Below are 6000 nucleotides of genomic sequence, written 5' to 3'. Positions count from 1 at the left end.
TCAGGTTACATTTTCTTCTCTGCTCCATTGCAGATAACGATATAATTGTTGTATCCTTAATAGCATAACATGTTGAAGTGATTTTGGTTCAGCAGGTAACTTGAATTTGATGTCCTCACTGTCAACTGTGTTTTCCACCTCATTTACACAGTCTCATTTGCCACAATGTTTACTCCAGTCAAAATAGCTGCTTCTCTGGGCTGGTTCCATCACAGCCACAATAACTGGTCACAGTGAAACTGATGACCAAAAGTTGTCGACCAAAGTAGACAAATGTTTGTATACGTCTCTGCCTCGGTGCTTGGCTGAATAAAATGGTTGACTAATTTTTAATGTAAATGAATTCTCTATCGACTGTTATTAGTAACAACTGCTATAAAAGTGTATGTGACAGTTTTTTTTCTGTATGTAAAACTGCTGAATGTCAGCTTTGTTATTTCATTTTGTTACAAATATTATTCATATAGCAAACTTATAAAATGCTATAGCTTGTCTTGAAGGTATCATTTACACAGTGCTCTAGCTTGTTAGGAATATAAAGGGAAGCACAACTGCTAAAGATGAACTTTTTAAACGATTCCTAGGCAGTTTGCAGTAACTAGTTTTATACCTACATCTATAGAAAGTGATTGCTTTAGGAAACGTAGCAAAAATCTTTTTATTTTAACATGCATCAGAGGACAAACTTTAAAATATGTACTTTTTTATTGCAAGCTTGCCCTGCCAGAAAATGCGACACTTGCACTGCTTCAAAAATGGCCGGAATGTATAGACAATCCCATTATACCAACAACATAGAGAGAAAGCATCAGACATTACTCTGTTTCGTAAAGATTGGTTTAAAGCATGGTCTTAAGTCAATAAAATTCAGCTTGCAAGACCATTTCATAACGCAGCTTAACTCCAAACTTTGCCACACACCATGAATATAACCTATCAAACCAGTAAAATCTCATCTACGTTTTCAGTGTTTTTTTTCATGTAGTAGAACAATTGTCTGTGTACTACTACCTCGTATACTTTAGGTGTCTGCTCTTACCTAGGGTTTTAACTTGCAATTTTCACAGAAACCAGCAGTTTAAAATAACACACACTTCAGCAGCTGTTCCCTGCTTTTGTATTGGTGTAATGTCTATTCTCAGGATTTATGCAAAGAGCGCTGTTTTGTAGCGCTATTTTCCTTCAAAACTCACTTCTTAAAAAAATCTTATTCTTCTTTTGTTCTAGGTGAGGTGAAATTCTGTACAGAGCCATTTTGAATTAAATGGTCCTGTTCATAAAAGTGAGATTTGAAAGTAAGCTTTCTTTCACAGCTTTTTCTACCTTCTTTCACAGGGATGAGGGAGATTACAAAATATTTTGTGATGATTCAACATTCTGATACATGTAACCTTGTACCATAGGTTACAATTCCTTTTTAAAATCCCTGAATAAAATTTCTGACAAAATTAATGAAACAGAAGTCAAATAAAGCAGAGTCCTCACAGTCAAGTTGAAGAGTCTCTGAAATTTATACTCAGTAAAATAGTAATATGGTAATAGTTAAATGACGATTGTGATGCTCCCTTTGGTCTGGATTTTGATTCATGTAAAATGTTGAGGATGGGGAAAAGATCAAATCATTCAAACCCTCCAAATTTGTAATTTAGTTTAAGTAATGTTTATAAGTATGTTATAAATGTTTAGTTTTACTGTTTATTCCTAATAATTCTACAACAGTCAGTAAAGTTGTTGGATTGTACATTTGATTTATGAAAAGCAAGTGTGGTAAGCCTCTTAAATTAACTGGCCTGACGCATCATCATTGCTATGACAAATTCAGACAGCGCATGCAACATACTGTTCGTCATCGCACACAGGCTGGTTTCTCCTGTATTGACATCCTCTGAGAAAAAAAAACATTTTATAGCAACTTAGTTCATCAAGTTGGCTCTTTGCATAAAACCTTTCCCTTATGGTTACTTGCTTTTCTCTAAGAACTTTGTAAGCTTTGAAAATGTATCCACTGTGTTGTCTGTGAACACTGTTTCTGTGTGACTCTGAAATGCTTGATCATGTGCTGTGAAGGGAAGGTTACAAATAAATGTCTCTTTGCTCTGCAGCTTGTAACGTCAGTTTTATTTTTCAAAAGTTCTCAATTTTTCAGGCTGCGTGAATGCAACATGTTCCATTTTGGGCACCTAGTGTCGGCACTGAGCATTCCCAGATCAGCTATAACATGATTAGATACAAAATAAAGAACTTTCTGCACTGCCTCAACAATGTGCCTCATATTAAATTTCAGAAGAGCACCCTCTACTGCACCAGTGTGATATTTCTTCATTTGCCTCTGAGTGAGATTGCCAGTTTACAATTAGGAATAGTTTTGGGTTATGGGCCTATGCCCACTATGCACCAACTGATTTCATGAAAGATGCTTACAGCTGCGGGTGCAAACCTTGATTGTGGCGGTGAATGGCTCACTGTGGGGAGAAGTTTTATTTTTTTCATCCTGTAGTAACTTTGCACAGCATTCCTTCACAAAGATGTGTGCAGAGTAACTGAAAAACCCATGCTTGCAGAGTTAGATTCAGTTATAAAGTGGCACACTAATTCACTGAAATCTACAATAGCTAACACCCCCACCCCTCTCAAGATTTCCAAAATGTCACATGACAAACTAAGTAAAATCTCAGGTAGAAATCCATTTTGTTTCTCACATTTCCAAAATTCATCACTGGCTATTAGTTCTGCAACTTTATATCTAATCAGATTTAAAATATCCTGTGCACTATTTTATGCCGTGTCAAGTTCCAGATGTAATAGGATGAAATTCAGACGGCTCATGAAATGAGTTTATGCAGGGCAGATCCTAATGGATGTGGGTCCATAACCCAACAAAATGTGAGCAATTTAAATGAGAGAATTGTGTCACTTGTGAGGCCCTAAAATATTTAAAGAAAACAGTTGCTTTGCTAATGTAAGGAAAGGGTTAATCAGACTAACCAGGTCTATTAATTTTATACTACTGTTGATTTCTCTTCATATTGTAGTAATATTAACCTTTAGACTTTTTGCCTGTTAAGTGGGGAAGTATAAGTCAATTTCGATGCAGTGACCACTGATCTTAAGGCAATGGTCAGTTTAATCACTTCACTAAATCTAATTAAAAGACATGCCATTGCATACTGATTCATATATTTAATCAGTTGATAACAAGTGCAGGAAACACAGTTCTGCAAAAGAGAACATCTGGGTATACATCATCCTTTGTAATTTGGGTTTCTGTAGAAGCAGGAGATTGACTGGTACAAAATGGTATTGAATGATACTGACAGACATAATTAAAGTTTTCACTTGGTGGAATATCAATTATATGTAATGAGAGTGAAACTATCGATAAGCTAACAAAGTAAGGCAGTTGTACCGATCTACAGAAAAAGAGCTTGTTAAGTAATTAAAACTAAAGTTATTGATAAGGGATAAATTAATTTTATCCCTTCTGCCTTCTAAAATTGTATTTTAACTTTTATATAATTATGTAATGCAGAATTGTGTGGCTTGTCATGTGGAGGAAGTAAGGGAAATGTATAAAGATTGGCTGTTCGTAATGAGTATTTGGATTTGATTAAGGTCTGATCAACCTGTATATCGAGCTCAGAACTGTGACACGTTTAAGTCCCTCAACTAAACCAGCAAGGTTGAGAGGTAAGTACTGTATGTTTAAGTACTATTATATGTACTCTATGCTTAATAAATCTGTGATATGATATTCAATGTTTAAAGAACCTTAATGATTTGAGGAGTAAATTATAAATAAGAACACATCCTCTAACACTAAGGTTTTACTATTAAGTTATTTTCAATCTTGTTTTCTGTTCCCCACTCCCTTATTTTCCACTTTCCGTCCCTGCAGGTGCTGACTCATGCTGGAATACTGCTCCACAGGCACCGCCCACCAACCTCTAGAATCTCCCTCAAGTGACCATTCCTCATATGGGCATCTAAACAGTGAGTGTCAGCTGACTATTCATAGGGAGCATCACGGTGACGCTCATTCTGTCTTCCTCCTCCCTCATCTATAGAAAGATCTTGTGACTTTTACAATGCACCCATCATAAAATATTAGATTATAAAGCATTACATAATAAAGTAGGGCATCTGAATAGTTACCTTTCTTATTTACAATCCAATTCAATTTCCTGGATAATCTAGATGAGATTAGGCTTTGGATTTAGATTTATGGAGCAGTTTCAGCACTGACATTTAAATGCAAATCTATCTTTTATTCATTTCCTCAATTTTTCAGTACTTATAAACGTGTAATTTTAAAAATGCTCTTCTAAAGTGATCTTATAAATTTGCATTTTAAATCAGCAACTACATTTTCTGAACTGATTGATATGGGCTCAAACTTAAAGTTGGAATGTAAATCTTAAGAATTTCTTCTGGTACTTCCTTTTATTGGGTTTGTCATGTGTGACTCTAAACAGTCACCATTATCAAATTATTCTTTTAGGTGGGAGGGGTGAGAGCTGCAGCTGAGCCGGATCCAATCCTCACCAACTAGTTTTCAAAAGGAACCCTACTGATAGTATTCAGTATCTATCAGTAGGGTTGCCAAACCTACTGGGTTGTCTGGGAGTCTCTGGGAATGGAGGATTGATTTGCCAGGCACTGCTGCTGGCAACCCGGGAGAAATGTACTTTGCATTCGCAAGTGTGTACTTTCACTGCTAGCAGTTTAGAGACGGGCCTGAACTGCAGTCAGGGAAGTCAAAGTACTAATTCATTAAATTTATCGATTGAAAAACTGCAAATCAAATAAAAATAACTTAAAACTATTTCAATTTAAAAACCTTCTCTTAAGTTTACCAAAGTGGGAGCAGATGGTCAGTGAAGTGGAACTGTGAACTGGAAACACTTGTTCTACTGGTTTAGCATGTGCAGTGATTTGTGCTTTCTGGACAGTGATTATTTAGGAATTGGATGCCTATCTTCAAGGTGCATGTAATGCAGGGACTTGTAAAGAGGTTTGGGGACCCCCTGGAAGACACTTGAGGCAACTTTAACACCCAAAAACAGGTGGATTGGGGGGGGGGGGGTGGGTGGGAAGTTAAAATAGTAGAAATTTGCAGCGTGACCACAACCTGGCTCCAATGCTCCCCCTTCCAGGTTTAATGGAGGCGGGTCACCAACCCGCTCTCAAGAGGCGGGTCAGTCATTAAAATCTATTAAGGAAGCTGCGTGCCTCCATTATACCAAAATTTTAATTTTTAACCCATTGAAGCCGGGTTTTCTGGGCTGCGGGATTTCCGGCAGGTAAAAGGAAGCAAAAAGGACATGAGGTAAGTGCATTTAAATCACCGTTTGTGGGCCAGGAGGAGCAGGAGTGCTTCCCCCGGCTCCCCAAAGCTAACCTCTTTACAGACCCCGCGATGTCCGAACGCCCCCCCACACGATGTCTGACCTCCCCCCAATCGTGCCCCGTGATTGGCGACCTCCCCCCGCCCTGTGATTGGCAACCCCCCTCCCCCATCCAATCCCCGAAGATCCCGATCGCTCCCCAGCTGCTTCCTTGCCCGACAAGCAGCCAGCCTGTCAATCTGGCTGACTGTCGGGCACGAAACCTGTCGATAAAGTTTAAAAGACATCCTACCGTCAAAATTGTCACTGCGTGAGAGAAACTCTTCCTTTTGGTTTTCCCATCCGAAAATCCTCCCTCTCCCCTCCCCCCGCTCTCTTCCCAGCTCCGAGTTAATATCCAGGCCACTGTCTCTTTGGAGACATTTGTACTACATATTAAAAATGTAACCAGCTATTTGGATGTTGATGAGCAGAGCTCAAAGATGCATTTAAACATCCATGGAGAAGAGCAGAGCCGTCAGTATAGATCAGTGCTGCTGCCTCACACAGCATACCAGGATCTTCAGTATAACAGACCATACAAGAGTACAGAAAAGTTGTGCCACAGAATTTTTTTCTGTACTGCAAGTTCCTGAAAGGAATTAATATTTACTAA

The sequence above is a fragment of the Heptranchias perlo genome, chromosome 27, assembly GCF_035084215.1.
Source record: "Heptranchias perlo isolate sHepPer1 chromosome 27, sHepPer1.hap1, whole genome shotgun sequence".
NCBI classification, from domain to species: domain Eukaryota; kingdom Metazoa; phylum Chordata; class Chondrichthyes; order Hexanchiformes; family Hexanchidae; genus Heptranchias; species Heptranchias perlo.
The sequence above is the reverse complement of the archived record's forward strand: the minus strand, read 5'-3'. Positions refer to the sequence as shown.